This window comes from Artibeus jamaicensis, unplaced genomic scaffold, assembly GCF_021234435.1.
Source record: "Artibeus jamaicensis isolate MK-2021 breed Jamaican fruit bat unplaced genomic scaffold, CSHL_Jam_final contig_797, whole genome shotgun sequence".
NCBI classification, from domain to species: Eukaryota; Metazoa; Chordata; class Mammalia; order Chiroptera; family Phyllostomidae; genus Artibeus; species Artibeus jamaicensis.
In genome coordinates this window covers 7,655,715-7,679,102 of record NW_026521977.1, presented here as the reverse complement: position 1 = coordinate 7,679,102, position 23,388 = coordinate 7,655,715, and the positions used below count along the sequence as shown (strand labels likewise).

General features: G+C 48.1%; 1 protein-coding gene across 11 annotated transcripts in view; it reads left to right on the top strand.

The window, feature by feature from the left end:
* Positions 1 to 23,388, top strand: part of PLEKHA7 (pleckstrin homology domain containing A7) — a 208,471-nt gene that overhangs the window by 96,317 nt on the left and 88,766 nt on the right. Inside the window, exon 1 of one of the 11 annotated variants that reach the window (XM_037150593.2) lies at positions 17,545 to 17,669. The exons of the other annotated variants lie outside the window; for them this stretch is intronic. The gene's annotated coding sequence lies outside the window, so the exon portion shown is untranslated. Of the gene's footprint in view, positions 1 to 17,544; positions 17,670 to 23,388 lie in introns of those variants that run through there. 11 annotated transcript variants of the gene reach the window in all.

The window sequence follows — 23,388 nt, the reverse complement described above, 5'->3', positions numbered from 1 at the left end:
TTAACCATTCCCATTTTCCCATATGGTTGGTTACATTACAATTCGTTATTATTCTAGTTTTTTTACTGTTAAAATAATGCCATAACAAACAACTTAGGAAACACGGCAATGAGAAGTGTCGACCCCGAAAAAGCCAGTCTGGGGCTTCCAGGAGCTGCGTGCCCCGTGGATGGGTCCACAGCAGGCGCTCGGCAGTTCTCGTGATTAGTGAGTGAGGGGCCGTGAATGAGGGAGTGTTCTGTGGATGATTTCAATAAATGATAACGTTGAAGAATAAAGAATGTTTTAAGGCAATGAAGGACTGTCGAGAGAGATCCCCAAATGGACTCCAGAATTCAAACCTGCCCTACTCCGATAGCTTCACGGTCTTCAAAAGGGTTCTGCCCTTTCAGCCGAGCAAACTGTACGGCAGGAATACAGAGCGGGCTCTGTGTCTGCGCCATGTTGAAGAATCAGGTGGCAGACGCACTTTTTCCCCGTCTCCGAAGGAAGGGAGACGGCAGGAAGGGGAAAAGTGCGAGGGACGGTGCGCTGATTTCGTGCCCACCCGAGTGGCCGCCGAAACTGAGTCAATTTGCGGAAGGCTGTGAGGCGTTTCTTGGCCTGACTCTCTGTTCCAGAATTGAATAGGAAAATAGAATTTCTGTGAAAAGTGTCTCTTTTTATTTGTGCCTGGAGCGCTCTGTAATTTGGGGCCTTGTCAGAACAGCCTGTCTTTATTTCGAGTTTGGAACCATTGACTCCGCTTTCTTTCCACTGAGAGCTATTTATATGCCAAAAAGCATAAGTGGAGGCCTTTTCACCTTCTTGGCCATGAATTCGAGAAATAAATAAAGGAAGGCAGCATTCTGTAGAATCAATAATCCCTGAGGGTTGGCAACAAAGAAATAAAAAATATTCTAACAGAGCTGTCTATGCGATGGTGGTGGGCTGGCCAGACAGTGAGGAGCTCGGTGGCTGGGTCTGGGTGGCGTTTCCTAGCCTTTTCCAGGATCCTCTGGGAAAAGGGTCCTCAGTCACCTTGCTGAGCAAATGCAGCCCAAGCACGTTCTGTTTGTCAGTGTGTTCATTCCATCCATTCTATTTGGTCCACCTCACATTCTATGCCATCGAGTGTGCAAGGCCATAGTGATAGCAGCCGGTACTAAGACTTCCCTTCGTTCCTGTCTCAGCCGGGGTTCGATGGCCGTGATGAAGAACTAGCTGTCCTAAACAGACATGGGTTTCATACAGTGAACGAGGTGCTTAGCCCTGGGGGGGTGGGGGTGGAGGAGCAGGATCTGCACTGGCCTTGGGCAGCAGCTCCTGAAATAGGACTCTGCAAATGTTCTAGTAGTAATCGGTTTTTTTTCTTTCTTTTTTTTCCTTCCCTCTTTGTATTCTCTTTGCCCCCTGCTCCCAGCTTCTCTTCCCAGATCTTAGATTCTCTGCTTATGGGGAGAACTGTTTCAAAGAATTTATGGGTTGTGAAGTGTTAATGATGACGAAGAGTGTTGTTAGTAACAGCCGTGGCTCACGGACCCTTCACCGAGTGCCCGGCTGTGTGCTCGGCCCTTTATGTGCCTTATTTGAACCTAAATCCTCCGTGAGGTATTGTATAATTTTCACATTACAGGTGAGAAACCCAAAGTTAATAAAATTTTATTGACTTATCCAAGATACTTCAGCTAATAAGTAACATTGGAATTTGGGCAGTGTTCCATCCAGAGGTACTTGCAGTTTAAAAGAAAAACTGGGCCAGAGAAGGTACACAGATGGGCAATAAGCACTGAAAAGATTCTGCTCCAAGTCATTAGCCATCAAGGAAATGTAAATCAAAACTATGATGAGCTACCACTTCACACCCCCTAGGATGCCTGTGTTCACAAAGACGGATGATTAACAAGTGCTGGTGAGGATGTGGGTGGCAGGGCTGGGACACTGCTAACACACTGCTGGTGCGAGTGCAAGCCAGTTTGCAGGTCCTCAGAAGGTTAAAGTTCTTTAGCACAGGACTTGTGAGTTCCATTCCGAGGTGTTCCATTCGCCCACCCAAGAGAATGAAAACACATGTCAACGTAAAAACTGATACATGAATGCTCATAGCAGCCTTATTCATAATACTATCCTCAAAGTGGAAATAACTCAAATAACATAAATGTTCATAGCAGCATTATTCATAATACTACCCCCCAAATGGAAATAACCCAAATGCCCCCCAGCCGATGAGTGGGTAAATGAAATGCGGTGTATCTGTGCAATGAAGTGTTATTTGGCAATGAAAGAGTGGGGTACTGACACAGGCCATGAGGATGGACCTTGAAAACATTACGCTAAATGAAAAAAGCCAGTTACAAAAGGTGACATAGTGGGTGACTCCATTTATATGAAGGGTTCAGGACAGGAAAATCTATAGAGGTAGAAAGTAGATTAGCGGTTGTCTAGGTTGGAGGAGGGGGTGGGGAATGATGGCTAAAGGTGTTTCTTTTTAGGGTGATGAAAATGATCTACAATTGATTGGGCTTATGGTTGTACGACTCTGACCGTACTAAAAGCCTCTGCATTGTGCACTTTAAATGGGTTAATTGTTCGACCTGTGAATTATGTCTCAAAGTCACTAGCGAGGGGGAGAGAGAGAGAGAGACAGCTTACCCAAATAAATAAATTGCTAATCATGGAATTTAGGGAAGAGTCTATAAATTTCATACAACTCTTAAACTTGTGTCTTATATTATTTTGTCCTCACTAGGATTGACTGAAAAAATGAATTCAGCTTAGCACAGAGTTAAGTATTGAGTTCCTAGTTGATTGTCAGGTGGTGGACTTAGAGGTGATTATTTCTTCTCCGCTGTCTACTCTTCTGGGTTTTTCAGTTTTTCTCTAAGGGATGTGTATTACTTTTTATAAGTAGGGAACCAAAGATGAACCGTGTCATAAAATATATACTGCACTGGGTTATGCAAAAAAAGCATGCCTTCCACCTGAACTAGTTGGCATATTTTTGTTGCAGAGAAGAGATTTGGGGGGAAAGCAGTGAGAGCCTCCCCAAGTGTTTGTCCCTGAACTGAGCTGGTGGCAGAGTGCAGCCACCCCACGAAGCCCCCTGCCTTTCACCCTCTCCTTTCTCATCGGCCCGTTGAGCCTGTCCAAGGACCACCAAGGACCACCAAGTAGCTGATGATCACACTGCTGTGGACAGTTTTGCGCACATCTGTGTTTACAAGGAAAAGATGAGGGAGGAGGAGGGCAGGTGGTGATGGATAGCCATGTTAAGGAGAATGTGAGTGAGGGAAGAAATGTAGAGGGGTATCTGTGCCCTTACGTAATTTGTTCCATTCTATTTATCCAAGTATGATTGCTGATACCAGCACTTCATGGTCTGCTTGTAACCCAGTAAAATAGCTCATGAAAGTTACAAGGCTTTCACAGAACTGGGTTTCCTCATGGTAGCCCCCATCTTTCCACCTGCAGTAAGGGCAGGCTGGACCATATGTGTATATTTTTAGCAGGATTTATGGATCGGCCAAGTTAAATTTGTTGAGATCCAACTGTATGAGTACAGAGTTTGCTGTCAAGCAACCAGTAAAGCTGAGGATTTAACAAGGGGCTTAAACGGGGAGAGTTCTTTCCCCATCACACATTCAGTTGGCAGCTTGGAGCACGGCCTGGTTTCTAATGCTGGAAGTGGCATGCTGCAGCCCCGGGGGCCTTCCTGTTTACAGTGTGCACATGTGTTTGTCTGCAAGTAAGGTCCAGGTGCTTTCCAGGTAAAAGGGGGAGTAGGGGTGGGGTGGAGGGAGTGGGTCTCCAGATGCCTGCTCCCTCCCCACGCTCACCCCAGTAAGCCTGCCAGCACTTGCCTGGACACCCTGGCACCCAGCTCTGTGTTCTTTAGCTGGCGTCTGGGACTAAGAGCAGGCCTGGAACAGCTCACTATCAAGACAGAGAAATCCCAGAGAACAAGGTGCTTTACCGCTTACAAGCCTTTGGGCAGATCACTTATCCTTTTCATTAGAAATAGTGCTGCCTATTTGTGGTGAGTATTAAGTGAAATCATATGGAAAGCACATAGCACAGTGCCTGAGACACACTAGGCTTTTGATAAAGATTATTATTGCCTCTTTCCCAATCCACTTTTCTTCCTTGCCTCCTCTTTCTCTGGCCTCATTCCTACACTGGGTTGGTGGGGAAAGTTGTTTAGTTTTCTCCACTGCCAATCAGAGCCAGCTGCCAGTATTTCTGTCGAACTATTTGTTCTCCACTTACGTATTTTTTGTGCTCAATTTTAGTCTATAATGACCACATTACTCCAAAAGAGAACTGATTGAAACAAAAAATTATTAATCTAGAATACCACTTTCTATGATAATGAAATGTTCTTGCTCTTAGCTCTTTGCTCTTAAACTTAGATTTTCAGAACAGTTTGTTAAGTTTCACAAAAAAACCCTGTGAGATCTTGATTGGTTTCACGTTGAACTTATAGATTAATTTAGAGAAGAACCAACGTCATTAGGATGTTGGGTTTTCTAGCTCTTCTTTCATTTAAGCTTTTAAAATATTTCTCAGTAAAGCCACGTTTTCCTCCATGAGAGTCCTGTCAGAAGTTTGTATAGAGCAAAGGGACCAGCACATGTCTGGACTTGAGAGTGTCGGCTGGGTGGCCCTGAGGCTGGTGAATGCAGACAGCAGGGTCTAGAAGGAGGCCAGGAGGCCATTGGGAGATGCAGGTGAGAGATGCAAGCTTGGATTTCGGAGAGGAGCCAACACATGCCAGAGACATTTCCTGGGAAGAGTGGACAAGGCCTTCTTAATTCTTTCAGAGCTAAATAAGGCAAATCAATAATACCTGCTGCTGTTTATTGATTGCTCACTATGTACTAGGCAGAGTGCTGTCATGTTACAGTTATCACTGCTTCTCCCCGCGATGCTCCGCAGTGGGCATTATTACCTCTGTGCTCCAGATGAGAAAATGAAAGCTCGTGGGGTTAAGTAACTAACCCAAGGTCACCCAGGGGAACAGGGCAGGTGCTCAAATCTAAATCTGATTTCTGCCCAAAGGCCACTGAACATTCGTTTAATCTTGGGTCAGCTGAGAGTTTATTGGAAATTCTTTATAAAAATGTGTCAGATCTTTTGAAATTTTATGACTAAAATAAAAATGACTAAAATCCTCTTCTTTATCATAGTCAGAAAAATAAATTGGAATTGTTGTCCTAGTCTGTCTCCTAAAAGATGGAGACAAATCTAAACTTATGAGATCTATGGAATTTGAGTTGTTGAGAGGGCAGGCTGGAGTGCCTTGGGGACAGAGGGACAGGTCGTGTGACTCTGGAAAGCCTCAAGTAGTTTTGAATTCTGAAAGTGTTCCTGGCCATGTATTTCTGGGTAAGGTTTTGTTGATGTTTTTCTTCCATCGGTCAGGAAAAAAAATGAATGGCTTTAATTAAAATTTCTATTGTCTTTGCCACTGAGGAAGGAAGTCTTTTGGTGGTTGTCATGGTGATGCCTGGATGCCATTGTTGAAGTGGGTCGTGATTGCCATCCAGAGCCCTGAAATGAGCATTTATCATTTTCCACGCCCCATGAGAAGCTTGCAGATCCCAACTGCACATTTCCTTAATCGCCGTTGAAGTTTGAATTTGAGCCAAGTATGTGTGTGTGCACGCGTGCGTGGCAGCGTGCTCCACTGCAGCGGTGGTGAGAGCCGTCAAGTCTAAAACCCCATTACTAATTGCTTTGTGTTTCTGAAGCAAAAAGGCATGTGAGAGGCGCTCGTGAAAACTCTGGGAAAGTAGCTAGGAATGAGTAGCCTTTCACATGGTGCTGTGGGGCAGTGAGGCTCCAACCCCTCCCGGCTCTCCTGCTCCTCTCCCAGCCACTCAGAAGTCTTGCCTGACACACCTTCTCTGCAGGCAGACCATTAATAGTGGCCGGCACTTAACGCATGGCAACTTTAAATGCTGCCACTCCCCCCCCCCCAAGTGCTGCTCCCTCCTGCACCCAGCCAGCACACTGGAGCCATCCTGCTGCATGCGGGCAGAGGGTGGCCGTTTCTGATAGTAAAACCAGGCTCCTTTGCTGTACAGTATGATTAAGGTGTAGGAAGGGAGGATGATGGGGACGGAAGAATGCCATGCAACCGAGCAATGTGGGATGGGTTTTTCAGGGCTCTGTCTGTACATGAAGTCTCCTGTACCCCCACCCAGGCCTGAAGAGGACAGGACAGGATGCTCCTCCTCCTCATGGTGCTGTGTAGCTGCGTAATGTGGATGGATTTTCCAGAGTTCAACTTACAGGCGAGGTTACTGCTGGGTCTAAAGAGGGCAGGCTTGTGGTACCTCCCACGCCCACATGGATGTTAGTTCTATAACCTTTCATGTAAACCGACATATGACAATGAGCAAAGAATTTGGCATCAGAGAACTGGGTTTCAAGTGTGGCTCTGCCCTGTAGGTAGCCACATGAACCTGGACAAGAACTTAATCTCTCGGATCCTTGGTTTCCTCTTCTGTAAAATGGTAATAATGACAGTAACTGCCTCTCTAGGTCATTATGTCACAGGAGAGAATGCTTTGTCAGCTGTTAATTCTAATTCATTGACTACTGATCAAGCTCATATTGTATACGAGGTATTGGTGCTGGGGAATCAGAGCTGACAGAGAGGCAGGGCAAGCGGAGTAATCAGAATGAGATGGTAAATGTGACTCCATTGTGCACCAGCAGGCAGTTAACTCTGCCTCATGTCAAGGAGGGCTTCTAGGAGGAGGTGACCCTTGTACTGAGTCACGAAGGATAGATAGTTAGGCAGAGGTCCAGCCATCAAGAAAATAGAGCAGTGTGAGCAAAGACACTGAGGCACCACATGAGAGAGTGGGGAACCAGGGACCAGGGAACAGAAAGGGTGGTCTTTGCCTTTATCCAGAAGGTGAGGGGAGCTATTGGATGATTTTAAGGCAAGGAGTCACAATTTGTCATCTTAGAGACATTACAGGTAGCTGTGAGGAGGACTGTTGAAAATGAGTCGGGAGCAGGTGGGCGGGTGGCTGCTGAGATAGGATGATAATGCAGAGGCTCCCGCGGGCCTCCACCGGATGCTGTGTGGGTGGAGGGGACGGACTGGATTGGTGACGTAGGCAGTGGAATTGACTAGCCTCAGTGACTGACGGGGAAAGAGGGGAAGAGATAGGGTGTCTTCTGGCGTTTCAAAGCGGCGTTGCTGTTGCTGTTTTGGGAGGGACAGATTTTCACTGTGCGGGACAGTGCTGCTTAGCACCTGGGGCCCCCTGCCCACTACATGTCCCCCTAGTCATTGTGACAACAAAAATATCAGTGCCTTCTTTCCATATGCCCCTGGCTGAAAATCACCAACCAGTGACTTTTACTAAGGTGGGGCTAAAGGAGGAAAAACAGGCTGGGAAGGGTTGCATTTTGGACTGTGTTGATTTTGTGGTGTGTGGAGGGTCCCTGGGCTCAAGAGTGGACAGCACCGGAGGTACAGCTTCAGGAGTTGTAACCACGGCAGCAAGTGAGCTTGGAAAGACCCCGAGCTTTCCCAGGGAGGACACTTAGCCTGAGAAGGGCCAGGCCGATAGCTGACCTGGGGACCATCCTGTGTCTTGTTTGAGCTCGCCAGCTGGGGAGCACTGATAGAATTCTAGGGCCGTTTACAGGGAAGGAGAAACTGAAGATCTGCAAGAGCAGGTGACTTTTCCAAGTTTTTCTGTTAATCAGTTTTGGCAAATTCTGTCCTTGGCCTAGCCAGTGCTCACATGAGGCTGGGGGGAGGTGGATTTTGCCTCTGTTAGTTGAGGGCTCTTTAATGTCTTGCTTTGCAGCTGGTAGGACCGAGCTTCTCAGTGACTGGGCTGTTACCATCACGGCCTAACCTTGGGGTTAGAAGTCCTTGTGCTTCAGGAAGGAGGTGTCTCACAAGTTGCTTTTTTCTCCTGCAATGGTAGATTTTTCTTTGGCGCCCTCTGTGTTCTTGGTTCACTGATTAATAGACACTTGAGGAATTGCAGGGAGGCATTTAACATGCATCAGATACCATCACTAGCAGAGAAAGTGATTCACTGAGCTCTCTCTATCCGCATCCCTCCCCGCTGACACAATTTGACGTTGGGGAATTGAGTCTGGATCCAGAAAAGTGCAGTTTAAATGTGTAATTCAGAGTCAGCGACTGTGGCCGTCTCCACAGTAGGGCGTGCTTGGAGAGGTGGATGGTGCGGGGTCAAGGAGGCTTCGTGCTTTACTTACTTCAAAAGCTAGAGTCATTCTGGGTTAAAGATCAGCAACAGGTCTGGGCTCTAACCTTCAGGCTTCCAGCAAGTTCCCACACCAGGTTGCTGGGGCCCCAGACAGGGATGTGGAAGGCGGGTGATTTATTTTCAGAACATGGACACTCTAGCAAGAATGGCTCCCTCTGTGAAGCCCTTACCCTGTACCTGCAGTTTCTTCTTGCCTTGGAAATTTAAGGAGCTAGTTTCGCCATGCTGTCTTCATAAGGAATATTTCAACCTTTGTCTCTAATTCTGCAGTCAAAGGACCTCAGTTTGAATCCCGATTCTGCCCCTACTGAGCTGTGTAATCTTGTACAAGCCCCTTAATTTTTCCCATCTTCAGCTTCCTCATCGGTAAAATGGAGAGAACAGTACCTGCCTCCTAGGATTATAATAAGGCAGGAGATGGTGCCCGCAGGGTGCCTGGAATACATGATAGGATATGTTCACCGAGGTTACGGTTACGCTATCTCTTTTATGTGGCTCTTTATCCACTATCCCTCTTCCCCACCCACATTCTTACTATCTACAGGAGTCTGGCACACTGGCATGGTGGTCACTCTGTTGAGGGAGAGGAAGAGCTAGTGGGCTTTCTTTAGGGAGAGGGGACCCCGATAAGGACAGCTTATTGTTCACTTCCTTGATGCCAGGCACCATTTAGAAGTCATTCACAAAGCCCGCATGGGCAGCGTGGGGCTGTAATTGGAACCCAGCCCTGGCTCCAGACTCTCACTCATCCACTGACTTCCATGCCTTTCCCCAGTTCAGCCCCCTCTCTTGTCCTGCTTTGCCCCCCACCCAACCAAAAAGAAAAAAGAAGGAAATACTAGATTAAAGCCAGACAAGTCTGTCAGGATATTACACCCGGGCTCAGAGTGTTGCTCACTGGAAGATCTGGGTACTCGGGGTTCTGCGGGCGAGGCACCTTCTTCCTGGCATGCTGCATTAGTAGGAAATTGAGAAGGAAATGGGGCTGGGAAGGTGTTTCCGAAATCATCCCATTTGCCTATTTCTAGAAGTGAGGCAGGCAGAGAGAGCTCCTCCCTGCCCGGATGTCCTCACCCACCGCAGCACTGAGGGTGGGGTGCTCCCCCTCCCCCAGGTCACGGACGGATGCTGGCCCGGTGCCTCTGCGTGGTGGGCTCTCTAGTACCATTGCTAGGAGGTGCTCAGAGGGGCAGCAGGGAAATAGGTGGCCTCAGGAGGCTTTAGGAGGTCCTGAGTGGGTGTGGGAGAAAGCAGCATGGAGGTGGAAGGTGCCCTACCCAATTCAGGACAGTGTGCGGGGCGGCGGTGGGAGCCGCTGCAGGAGGTTCCTACCCCTGGAATGTGCCCGGGCTGCTGTACCTCTCACTCCCCACTGACAACTTGATCTTTTCCAAACAAAGACCCTGCCCTTTAATTCCTCGTGGCCGTCCCCTGGGCTCTGGCACCGCCGGCCCTCAGATCTGTGTGCTGATACTTTGCAGCACAGCCTGGGTTTATGGAGTAAGGTGCTAAATGTCAAGATTTATGTGGGTCATTCTACACCGCGCACCTGTGAGTGAGCTCATGCCGCTGACTTCGTGCCTGTTCTTGGTTTCCTTCTTCCATGGAGGCAGTAGGAGAAGAGTTACTAGCTGTGTCCCCCTTGTGGTTAGTGCTAGAGAGCGAACCCCTTCCCTGCCACCGCTTTCTCAGACCTACCTGTGTGGAGGTGACATGGAGAAAATGAACTAGCAGAGCAGCACCTGGTGCTTATCATCCCCAACCTTTCCGATTTTACAGATGAGGGGACTGAGGCCCAGCAAGGGAAAGGTGCCTGTTTGCCTCCTCATTGCCTGGTATTGTCGTTTACCCTGAACTGATGACATCCCTGAAGTTGGGTACAGAGGAGACATCGTGATACGGGAAAAGAGTTCAGGTTCTGGACTTGGATTCCAAGGTGAAATCTAGGTCCTTCTGAAATGTACGGCCTTAGACAAGTGACTTATCCCCTCTTAACCACTGTTCCCTAAGATGATGATGGCTTCCAGTGCTAAAGTAGCTGTTCGAAGTAATGCATGCAAGCGTCTCAAGCAGTTACTCAAAATAGCAGGTACTCAGGAAATGGTGACCGTTCTTCTTTTTTTTAATCCTCACCAGAGGCCATTTAAAAAAAATTGCTTTGAGAGAGAGAAGGGGGGAGAGAGACAGACAGACACAGAGAGACAAAGAGAGAGAGAGACAGAGAGACATTGATTGGTTGCCTTCTTGTATGTACCCTGACTGGGAATCAAACCCTCAACCTGGGTATGTGCCCTGACTGGGGATTGAACCCATGACCATTCAGTCTGTGGGTCATTGCTCCAACCAGCTGAGTCTTACTGGCCAGGGCATGACTGTTACTTTTTAAATATAGTCCCAGATGTTTGTTAATGGATCCTGGCCACACTCAACTATTAAAGCTGTGTATCTGCCCTGGCTGGCGTAGCTCAGTGGATTGAGTGCAGGCCTGCGAACCAGAGTATCGCGGTTCGATTCCCAGTCAGGGCACATGTCTGGGTTGCAGGCCAGTTCCCAGCAGGGGATGCATGAGAGGCAACCATACATTGATATTTCTCTCCCACTCTTTCTCCTTCCCTTCCCCTCTCTCGAAAAATAAATAAATAAATAAATAAATATTAAAAAAAAATAAAGCTGTGTATCTAAGAGGAAAAGCTTGACATAGCTTTGTCAATCTCGGTGTATGTGTCCCATGAGAGGGTGCTTCAGGGGCTGACCCAGCCTCCACTGTGGGGCTGTGTCCACCTGCTGCTGCTGCAGCCAGATTCCTGGGGGTTGGGCATGAGTTCTAAGTCAGCTCTGCACAGGGCCTCGCTTTGCTGTTTTCCCACCAAAATATCTCCTGGTGCTCAGAATCTCTTCATCCAACCCATGTATTGCAGAAGCCTCTTGACTCACATACCTGCTAAACGGTGTGTTTCATGGCTTACTAGAACCACAGAGCTGGAGAGGAGCATGAGGTCATCTTGGCAGATGTCAGGCCTGGGGTTTGTATTCTTTCTGTAGCAATATCTCGCCAAGTGGTTTCCTGGCCTGAGCTTGAAAAGCTCCACCAGCAGGAGGCAGCCAGCCAGGCTGATGTTCAGAGGCCACTCTGACTGTGACATTGCTGATGCAGAATTCCTTGAAAAATGTCTCCCGTGATGTATCCACTGATTCTAGTTCTACATCTTGGCTCTCAGGAGACAAATCAAATTACTCTTCCTTGTGATGGCCCTTCCAAAATGATGACAGTGGTCATATGCCTGAGTCCTCCCAGACCATAAAACTGCAGTTCCTTCAGTGAGGAGGCTTTGACCCACTGGTGTCCTCCACGATCATGGCTGTCTCTCCTAGGTGTGGTCTGGTTCATTCAAAATAGAACTTTCCTTTTCTTTTTTAGGCTCCCTTGTTTTGGACCCTGTACTACTATTGAGTGGGTCCCAAGGTCCTACTGACTTTGGGACAGCTTTTCCACACTTTTGACTGATTGGGTTTGCAATAGGTCAGTGCCACCAAACTAATACAGATTCTGTATCATTTCCTAGAACTGCCTTAGGGAATTACTATAAACCTAGTGGTTTAAAACAATAAAAACTTACCCTCTTACCGTTCTGGAGGCCAGAAGTCTAAAACCAAAGCGTTGGCAGGGTTGGTTCCTTTCGAAGGCTCTGGAGGAAAATCCATTCCAGGCCTTTCTCTATGTTTCTGGCGGTTTCTGGCAATTCTCTCTATTCCTTGTCTTGCAGACGAACCTCTCCAGTCTTTGCCTCTGTCTTCAAGTGGCCCTGTCCCCTGTGTGCGTTTTATGTGCCACTCGAAGCCAGACCAGCAGCACAGGGTTTCCGTGCAAGGTCTTTTGACTGGCCCCCCAAGTTTCCCAGCTTTAAAATATATTTTTCATGTCTGTTAGTGGAAGTTAGTCACTGGGAAATGGATTCTGTTTAAGGCAGGAAATTAATTTTAAAACAATGTGTGATTTTTTTATAATCCTCGTTTTCGGGAACCTGGCGCTGATTTATGGTTGGTCATAACTGTGACCCTAAGCCGTTCTCTAACCTTCGCAGACCTTTGCTTCCTCATCTGTAAAACAAAGGGGTTGCAGAGGTGATCTCCGTGCCAGTTTCAGCTCTAAAACTCAGTACTGTGGTTTCTGGAAAGCAAGGGTTGCCCTTTATGGTAAAAGGTCTCAAGCTGATGTCAAGTTGGCTTAATAAACTGCTTGAGAATTTACAGCTCATGATGAAGAAGACGGGTTGTCATTCATGAATCTGGAATCTGCAAAGCTCTGTCCTTTGGTTCACCTTTGACAGGGTATAGAGACTATGCTGTTAACCCTCCCCCGCCCTCTCCTTGATTCCTCAGGCAGCGTGAGACACTGCGGGCCTGGCATCTAGGTGGCTCTCAAATACCTATTACATGAATGAGTGAATGTGCTATGTCCCATATTGTTGGGGGCAAGTAATACAGGGTCATTCAGGTGTGATTGTCCAGTAAATTGTGAGCCTTTTAAAGATTCCTCTCAAATACCTAGCAGAAGCAGTTAGTTTTAGAACATGGTGGCAATGTTTTAAATCTGCTTTCTGGAGCAGCTTCCTTATCTGTGATGCGGGTGGGTGTTGGGGCCTGGACTCCAGGGCTGTGCTCTAAACACCACCTCAACCAGAACTGGGAAAACAAAAGGTAAACAAAGTGAGCGGAGTATTCCGAAAACAAACTGGAGAACATAAACACAGCCCGCTTTTTTGTTAATTGCTCAGCCTGTGCAGATATCGGAATGTGCAGCCCTGTCTCATACTAACACCACTGATTCTAGAGAATCGCTTCCTTCTAGACAATTGCAACACCCCAGTGGACTGTGTATGTTTTGGGTTGGGGGGGGAGGTCCGTGATCTCGTCCCAAGCAGCAAGCTCCTGGTCAGATGCTTTTCTGTTGTAGGCGTCCCCACCTGCTCTCAATGGTCCCCGTAGGTGTCCCTCTGGTACCTCTCTGCCTTCGGAGTCTTTAGGGCCAGCACAGTGGGTGGTGCCTCTGTGGGTTTTCAGTCTGAGGGAGAAGCAGTCTGCAGGCTGTGCAGGCTCTTACCTCCTCAGGAGCGCAGTCAGGGAGGGCTAAGGCGAGTTTGTGTCCACTGTTGTCGGGAAGGTTCTTCCAAAATGTTTTTGTGAAAAGGAAAATTTTGGGCCTAATTTTTGCCATCTTCTTTTAATTCTTGCTCTTAGGCAAGAAATATTTTCTTTAAAATAGGTCTCCTTCCTCTGGCCTGGTGGCTCAGTTGGTCGGAGCGTTGCCCCGTATGCCAAAACGATCGTGGCTTCAATCCCCAATCGAGATGCATACAGGAGGCAAAGCAATCGATGGTTCTCTTTCACGTTTATGTTTCTCTCTCTCTCCCTTCTTCTCTCGTTAAAATCAATAAAAACACATCCTTGGGTAAGGATTTTTAAAAATTGAAAAAAACCCCAACTAGCTCTCCTCCCTAAAGGGAAGCGATTCTGTAGCATCAGTGGCATTGGTACGAGACGGCTGCACACTCCGGTACCTGCACAGGCCGAGCAACTGACAAAGCAGCAGGCTGGGTTTGTGCTTTCCAGTTTGTGTTCGGAACACTCCGCTCACTCTGTTTATCTTTCGTTTTCCCAACTCTGGTTGAGGTGGGCTGCAGAGATATTTCTCTTCCAGTAAGAAAAAGAGACACGCAGGTATGATGGCAAATAGCGCCAGGCGTCCCTGCTCACCGTCGGGAACCCGCAGGGGTGGTGGGGACCGAGGCCACCTGAAGGTGCCCTTCCCCCTCTCATTGGGGCCCGGGGCTGCCGCAGTTTTCCTCTCCTCAAGATGAGCTGGAGTTTTACGTAAAGCTCTCCTATTTTTAAACTTCGGCTCAACTTAAAAAATCTGTGTGGTCCAAATAAAACTAATTTGTTTTTTTTTTTCCTTTCACTTAATCAATTTGAAACCTCTTGATACCTGTCGGTGCAGGTTAGTTGATGGGGTGGGCCCCAGGGCACCTCTCTCGGTGGAAGTCCTAGCAGAGCTGTGTGTGGGGGGGATTACTATGTTCGTCTCTGCATACAGATGTGGAAGAGTCCAAGATATGTAAAGTAGAAGCAAGTTACAGAACAATATATACAGTGTTATTTTATTTATGCACATTTTTCCAAAAATTGTACATGTAAAATTTTAAATGCATAGAGATTTCATAAAAGAAAGTAAAAACCCATACACAAGAGACTGGAGAAGGCTTTGCCCCTGAGACCGACACTGAACTGGAGGGAACTTGTACTTTTTAGTTGGTACCCTTTAGAATATGTAGCACTTAATTTTTGGAAGGGAAATTGAAAAAGAGCTGTTGAGAAGTATTGCTGTATGAAGAGTGTTAGCCTTCGGTGCTGAGAGTATTCGGGGAGTAAAGAAGCAGAGTGGCCTGGAGCGATAGGGCCCCTGGGGAGAGAAGGGGCCTTGAAGGATGTGCAGAATTCACTGGGGGAAAGGACAGCAGGAGCCTAAGCCCGGAGGCAGGAAGGACAGGGTGACCTGGGGGCTGGTGAACAGTGAAAGACGGCAGGAGCCGAGGGTGTAGAGAAGTGGTGAGAGATGAGGAGGCCATAGGAGCCACAGAGGGTGTGCACCAGGAGACAGTGGAATGGGAGATGTGCTCCAGCACGATCGGTTTGGCACCAGGGACAAGGAAGTTTGGAGGCAGGGCCACAGGGTGGGAGCCTCTCACGTGGCCTCTGCTGGCTCCGAGGAGCTGTCACTGATTCCTGCTAGGGTGCTTGCTGCCTGGTGAAAAAGGGCTATACCTGCACGCCTGGTGTGTGAGCTCATGGCACTCTGTCCCTCCGCCCCCAGGAATGTGGGCGAGGGAAGCCTGCAGCCGCTGCTGGTGCTCCATGAGGCTCCGGCACCTCTGAAGCCAGTGAGTCTCCCCAGACCTTTGGGAGGCTCTGTTGAGCCACTGGCTATTGGCCGAAGTGTAGCTGCTAAGAACAAGCCCACACTTGGGAATCAGGCGGATCCAGGTGTGACTTCTGACCTTGTCACTTACTGGTCAGGTGGCCTTGGGATGGCACTTGACTCCACTGGGCCTCCATAGCCTCATTTGTATATGAGGGTAATGTGATATAGTACTTTCTAGGGTCATTGTACTTAATGTATTGCTTCTAGCAGATAGGCGTGCCTTGTTTTACTTTTATCATGCCGCCTCTGATATGTACTTATGTTTATTTACATTACATGGACGGGCAAAAGTAAATTTACAGTTGTTCATATGGAAAATAATACAATCATTAATAAATAATGCAAAAATAAACTGCTTTGCCTGCTTACAACCGTAAACCTACTTTTGCCTACTCCTGTATTTATGTTTAATATGTAAAATCTGTATTTACTTGTATCTACATATGGCCACATCAGTCTGGTCTATTAAATTGTACCTTCCTATTCAGTGGGGATAATTATGTTCTAAACGTGGTTTTACCCCAAAGCACCCAAGAATGGAAAGCACATAGTAGGGCTGAATACATGTGGACAAACGGAGTTTGTATTCTCAAACTACTGCAGTCTTTAAGCAGCTGATGTGTGCAGTAGGATGTGCCTGTAGGCTAGGGCATGTCTCCCCTGTGGTTGAGACAAGTTTGTGAGATAGGAAATTTTGGGAAGCACAGCAACACTTTGCTAGGGTCCTTCCTGGGGGGGGGCTTGTGAAAGTGAGGGGCCCTAAAGCCTGAGCTTTATCAGTTTCACAGTAAATCATCTCAGCATTCAGAGATTTATACCATTCGCTATAGGCAGGCGTAGCAGTGATAAAAGATGTGGAGATTTCTGAAAGGGAGAAAATGCTGGTAAGGGACATAGGTTTTAGTAACACTGTCATCCCAAGTAGAAGAATAAAATCCCCTGTGTTTTCTTTTCATTCAACAAATATTTACTGAGCACCTACTACATACCAGGCACTACATAGGCACTGGAACATAGCTGTGAAAACAGAAGTCCTTGTCCCGTGGAGCTTATATTGTATTTCTTGTGGTCACCTGTGTCATGACTGCGTCTAGACCTAGGTTGCAGAGAGCCACAGTGTTGATCTGAGGCTGTGGTGATGAAGCCACAGGCAGTAAAGGCACTTTGGTTCCTTAGTTTCCTTTTCTGTCCCCTCTCACTTTCTCCTTCCCAGGTCTTTTCTGGGAGCAAGGGCCACATGGTTAAATCAATGCTGAGTGGGCCTTAGCCATCCCAAGCAGTGATGACAGACTCGTAGATTGTTACCAGGGGGAGTATGTATTGTGGCTTATAACTGCTCAACCCCTTCGTGGCCCTGACCGTGTAAAACACAGGTTTCCCCTGCTCTCCGAAAGTGGAGCTTTCCTATGAAACACTTCATAAGTTGCAATAGTGTGAAGACATAATTACCATTAAGTTATGTGGAAACATTTTTGAGCGTTCCCAACCCCCCCGCAATAACTTATAAAATCATACCAAATTACACATAAAATCTAAAATAACACTAACATACAGTATATGCATTAATGCACAAAATAAGTTGAGGTTAATAAGCACAGATGCTCCCTGGCAGTTTGAAGACACGGCCCCTTGATGCTGAATGTAGTTCCCTGGGAAGGCGCTTGGCGGCGCCACTTTCACTGCTGGGGTTGGGGGCAGTGCATTGCCTCTCACGATTGGCTGCAAGACAAATGCTGAATGCTATTTTTGCTTCTCACCCTTTTTCGTAGAAGCGAACATCCTCTTTGGATTTCTTTCAGTTAGCAAAAACGAGTACTAATGTGGGTGTTTCATAAAAATGAGAGGTGTAACATGAATTTTTGAGAAGTGGAGGATACCTACCTGAGGTGATATAGGAGCCATCATTTCTCCATCAAAAGCTCTGCATTGGGCTGACTTCAGCCACTGTGTGGCAGAACGAAACTGGGCAGTTCATTCTGACTCCAGAGCCTGTTAGGTGGAGGGTGTTTCTTCGGTCCTTTTTCTAGAGGGGCAGCCAACCTCACTGTCTCCAGGGACAGAAGCATCAAGGCCTGGACACACAAAGCGCCTGCCTCGTTGTTTACCCCCAGCCAGTGCTCCGCTTGGCCACAGCGGGGTGGTGACTCAGAGCTGGAACTGTGTTTCTGCACCGTTGCCAGATTTTGCATCAGGGGCGGGGAGGAAATAGAATGAATGAGTAGGAGCAAGTGGCTGCTGGATTTGTAACACCTTGGGAGGCAGCTGCTCCAGAATCGAAACTGAGAGCAAACAGGTGGGCTGGGAGCCTCTGCTTTACTTCTGCAGGTGGCCGGGCCCTCCTCCCTCCCTGTCTGATCCGGACTGGGGTTTTCATAAGGCCAACATGAAGCTCCAGGAAAGAGGGAGTGTGACTGCTGCCCTTCCCAGCAAGAACAGGAGAACAGGTTAGTCCTGTACCGGTTTCATAAGGATTCAGTTTGCTGCTATGTAGTCCGATCAGGAAAACCACATAATGACGGAGAGAAAGGGAGTTTCTGTGGCTTGGTGGGAGCACCTATAGTTAAAACAACAACAAACAATCTGATTTAATTGGGAATAAATAGGACAGAAGTGTTATTAGCTACTCTTCCCTGATGTGATTACAAAGGATAGTCTGTTGGCAAGTGACATTGGGGGAGGACAGCTGTTCTGCCTGGTTCCTTTGTGTTTTCAATTATGTTGTTACATTTCAGTCTGTGGCTCTGGCAGTAGTCTGAGATGTTATAGTGAAAAGATCCCTAAAACATCACCCGGTCTAGCCTTCTCATTTTACACTTAAGGAACCTGACTTATCGAACGGAAGCATAAAACTAGATGTTCTCTGAGGTCAGAAATGTGTCCTGTTCAGTTTTAAAACTTCTCAACAGTGCGTGTCCCCAGCGGAGTGCAGCCTGCCAGAAGGCTTTTTTTCTCGGGCTGCACTTTCTGAGCCATGGCGCTCAACCCAGCGAGGGACAGAAGTGTGGCTTGAGGAAGGTGCCTCTTGATCTTAAACTCCTTTGCCTGGCAGGCAAGTTCTTTAAATAGAAGTTTAAACAGAAGGCTGGGTGTTGCGCCTTAACCCAATAGGAAGAAAATGTGTTTTGAGCTGCTGTTCTGTGGCAAGCTAATAATCCTGGAGTTCGCAACATGGAAAAAGACACAACAACTTGATTAGAGTGGAGTTTTAGAGTCAGCAAAGGAAAATCTAACAGGCACTGAAGTTTCTGGGTCTGCTGTAGGCTAGACATGTTATCAGCACTTTTCGAAACAATCTGGTCAGGTTGCAATGGTCTTCTCTTTCTACAGATAAAGAAACCAACTTTCAGAAAGATCACTACCTCATTCAAGGTCAAGCCCAGCCAGTGGGGGACAGCTGGGATTTGAACTCTAGGTTGTATGACTCTGAATGTTGTGGGGGCTTGTGCTCAGCAGGCCAGGTGTGGCCTTTCCACCCGGACAGTCTATCCCCTCCTTGGAGAGATGAGGAAATGGAGACCCAGAGAGGCTGTTTCCACCTGAGGCTGGAACTGGATTGGTAGTAACAAAGCTGGCATTTCGGCTCCCAGCATGTTGCTTCCCTGCCACCTTTGTAAAAAGGGAATTGCGGAAGGAGGAAGGAAGGCATATCTGGGTTTGATTTCCTCATTCCATCAGCAGTTTGGCTTTAAGCTTTTCATGATTATTGAGGTCCTATGAAGGCAAAATCAAAACATTCTATTAACCAAGTAGCGATCCTAAGTCCCGGGGCCTCACGTGGGAACTTGGGGAGCAGACGGGTTTGCAGCATGGGTTACTGGGTCAGAAGAGGTGGTTTACGAAATGGGTTGGCCACTGAGTGGATCTGAAAACATCTGGAGAGTCTAATGAAATAGAGCTTTCCCACTCATGCTGGGTGACTTCAGTCTGTTTAATGCAAAATTTGAAAAGGGTAGGCTTCCCTCTTTGCAAGAAGTGAGAGCTGTAAGTTCACTGTTTAATTCTGTGACTCGTACGCCCAACTCCATCTGTGCCAGGCTCTGCCCCTTTTGGCACCCCTGGCTGAGGAGAACAGTTACTGACTGTCCCTCCGGGTGGTAGATCTGGGGTTTGGCTGCATTTCAGTGTCCCTGCCTCGTTGGGTGTGTGATTGGGTCAGGTGTGGCGGGAGTGGGGAAGGCTCTTCCTTGGTCTGCGTCATGCACCCCAGGGCTGGTGCAATCTCTCAGCCATGAGTGTAGGATCCTTTATGAGGGTGGGTGGGCCCCTGCCTCACCCACTCTCTCTGGGGAATCTCTGAAAGTCAGGCTGCTGACATCAGCAAATGACATGGGTTCTGCACAGCGTCTCCCCCAAGGTGACGTGTGTCTGTGCTCAGGCTGTGGAGATAAAGGAGTGCCCGCTCCACGGTGTTACTGCTCTGTGCTGCAGAAGATACAGGAGATAGAAGTGAGTGGCTGCTCCCAGCCCTCCAGGCACCGAGGATCTTACTGGAGCTAGGGGAAGGGTGAGGAGAACACACACACATGAGATAAGTAGAGGGCAGTGTGACAGTGTCTAATCAGTCACCAAATTGTGGGTTTCACACCAAATACTCTCCCAGTTCTCAAAGGGGAGATGCAGTTAATGTTTGTATTATCCTCCTAATGTGTTTTTAATCAGTCATTTCCTCTCTGGTGTTTGCATTCCGCTCTTTGATTCTCTCTGAGTGTGTTAACTTTCCCTTGCAGGGGAGGAGGGGTGTTGCAGAGGAGGGCTAATTTCTCCAAATTATATTGTAACATAGTTGGGCAAGAGCCAAGCAGGAGGCGTTCTTGGCATGTCAGTGTCTCATTCTTCCTTCCTTTGGCAGTAAGAGCCGAAAGCTGCTGCCTCCTGTGACTTACGGCCCTTTAGAGTCCTGTCTCTGTTACCTGAGTCCAGACTCTTACAGGGTTAGTGAGCCTATTTGGAGGCATGGCACAACTTTAAGGTAGGGGTCTCCTTAGTCATTTTTCATTCACTCATTTGGCAGATGTAACAGTGCTACCCACTGTTACAGGCTGATAATAGCAGTGAGAAGACAGCCAAGATCCTTGATCTCCTGGAATACACGCATTGGTGTGGGAGACTGACAATAACAAGCACACACATAAGGAAAATAACAGTTACTCATGATTGAAATAGGGTGCTGTGCTGTGAAGGGCCTGGGGGCCCACCTCGGGCTGGTTGGGAAGGGTTTTGAGGTGGCGATGATTCCACTGAAGTCAGAATGACCAGGCGCAGTCATGAGAGTGGGGGAAAGAGCATCCAGGCTGAAAGGACAGCGTAGTGCAAAGGTTGCTAAGTAGGACAGCACTTGGTGTTCAAGGAGCAGAAGAGAGGCCAAGTGCGACTGGGGTGGGGTGGGGTGGGGAAGGAGGAGAGCGGCATAAGAGGAGGAGGAGCTAGGCACGGGTCAGGCCATCCAGCATCTTCTAAGCTAAGGTAAGGAGCTCGCGGTGATGCTGTCAACGGAAATAGGGAAGCCTGGAGGAGGAGTATCAGGTTTGGTGGCAGTGGAGGGAGGAGGCTCATTCTATTTTTGCCCTGTTAAAATTTAGACACTCGTAGTCATTACCATAGCCAAGGCACAGTCAGGCCGAGCAGACGTTAACTGAATGCCTTTTGTAGGCCAGGTATTGTGCAAGGCTCTCAAATGTGTGTTCCCCCATTTTGTCCTCACAACAACCTTTTGGAAGGATATCATTATTCTTCATTTGCAGATGGAAGAACTGAGGCTCAGAGGGGTGAGCTGCCTTGACCTGGTTTGAACCCAGATCTTTGGACATCAAGGCTCTGGGCTGACTCCTCGCTCAGGGGCAGACATTGAAGGTGGCTGGTTAGTGTTGTGTTTCCACTTGGAGAGACAGTGGGGACCCCATGTTGGCTCGTCAAGGCCCACTTCCAGTGCTTCTGGAAGAAGGGCCTGTCAGAATGAATGCCCGTGTGTAGTGGGCTGTTGAAAATCTTGCCATTTTCAGAACGGTGTGAGCTCTGAAGACCTCTTCGGTCAGATTCTCAGCCCCCTTAGGAAATGCTGCATGAACAACGTTAATGCTTTGCACTAAAGTGAGCAGTTTGGTAAAGTTAAGTAAAATAACACGAAAGGAGCTTAAGAAGTGTTCAGGGAATGCAGAAAGCTGTTTCAACTCCTGGCTGCTGCTACTTGACTGTGTAGCCCAAATGGAAACAGAAAAAGATGGGGAGGCAGTTTCTTGAGTTCTTGGAGTTTGTTACCAAGTTTGGGACCTAAGAGCATATTAGGTCACCCAGAACCCTTGGTTTTCTGGAGTCACTGAGACCTGGAGGCGCCTGCAGGGTGACTCACAACATCCTGGGGGCGCCTGGAGGAGCCAGAAGGTCCAGAGCGGCACCTGCTGCCGAGCACGCTCCTGAGAAGAGCCTTGACAGAGTCCGTCCTTAGGCTTCGAGGCCGGATACTTTTCTTACATTTTAAGCCGTTTCTTCTTGTAATCACATGGGCCCGATACGGGCTAATGCTGACAGAGCAGCGGTGCCGCGCTCTCAGCAGGCCAGTACCACCGCCCTCAGAAAACCGGGTTTATCAGGGCCCTCTGACCGCCACTCCGGAGCTCCATTCACGTAACTCCAGGACTTCTTGCCATGCCCCAAAATTGCCATGCTGAGGAATTGGAATCACTTTTTTTTTCCTCATCTGAGGACATTTTCATTTGCTTTTTTTTTTTTTTTTAGAGAGAGAGGGAGGGAGGAAGGGAGAGAGAGAAACATCGATGCAAGAGAAGCATCAATCAGTTGCCTCCATATGCACCCAGACCAGGGATCCACTCTGGGACCTGGGGTCACACGTGCCGGGGCCTGGACTGGAGATGGACCCGCAACCTAGATGTGTGCCCTGACCATGAATTGAACCCACAACCTTTCGGTTACAGGGTGATGCTCCAACCACTGAGCCATAGCAGCCAGGGAGAGTAATTGGAATCTCTATGTTTAACTAACCAGAGTCACTGCTCACGTTGTAGTCAAAATTTATACGCATGAAAAATTAATCTTGGAAGTAGATTGCAAGAAACTATAGCATGTGGTTACATTCTGACTAGTCCTGTGTGTGCTGGTAGGTGGACTCTTCCTCACACGGACCTCAGGTCGGTCTCCACTTCTCCCTGGTCCTCACTCTGTTCTCTTGTCAGGACTCTCGTGTTTGCTCTGGGACTTCAGGGACTGGTCCAAGTCCTTCCCGGCCCAGGGTCAGTGAAGACGTGCTTATTTATGTGGATGGTTACCCACGGCCCACCTTCAGGGGGGTCATTCTTCCCTGCCACCTCCTGTCCATGCTCCCTGGTCCTTTCCCGGCTGAGACTGGCTGCTGCTCAGCGTGGAGGGGCTATTCCTGGGAGGAAGAGCGGGATCGAAGAATGAAGGCTAGGTTGTGTTTTACTTCATTTGCCGAGTTACTTTCTCAGTAGCTTATAGAGAAACAGAAGCCTTTGTGTGCAGAAGCCTGCTCCCTTGAAACCAGCCACCTGGCTTCCAGCCGGGCCATCTCTATCACTACCAAGGAGCAAGGTGGCAATTCAGGTTTAAGAACAGGTATTTCGGGGGATTTGTCTGTGCCTGCTAAATGCGTCTTGAGATAGGATTATAGTACATGAAATTCTTCATGGGTGTCAAAAAATCAGGAAATGGGCGGGCTGGGGGCTTTTGGGCTAAGGGCTGGGGAGACAGCCGGAGAAGCCAGAGGGCTTGGCAATCTCCAAACGAGTGCAGGGATCGGCATCGAATAGGCAGCCTTGGTTTGGTAGGGGTGAGCCTGGAGTAGCAGAACGATCTGAAGGGTGGTGGCGTGCAAAAACACAGGACTGACTGTCATTTGGGCAAGTCGTCTATCCCAGGGGTCCCCAACCTCCAGGCCGTGGACTGGTACCTGTCTGGGCCTTTTAGGAATCAGGCCACTTGGCAGGAGGTGAGCTTGAATGTAATGTGCTTGAATCATCCCGAAACATCCCCCCACCTCCAGTCCATGGAAAGATTGTCTTCCATGAAACCTGTCCCTGGTGCTAGAAAGGTTGGGGACCATTGATCTACCTGTTCTGGGCCTCACTTCCCTCACCTGTGGCCCGGTGTAATGAAACACAGCCTGCCTACTAGGTATTTGGACTGAGTCAA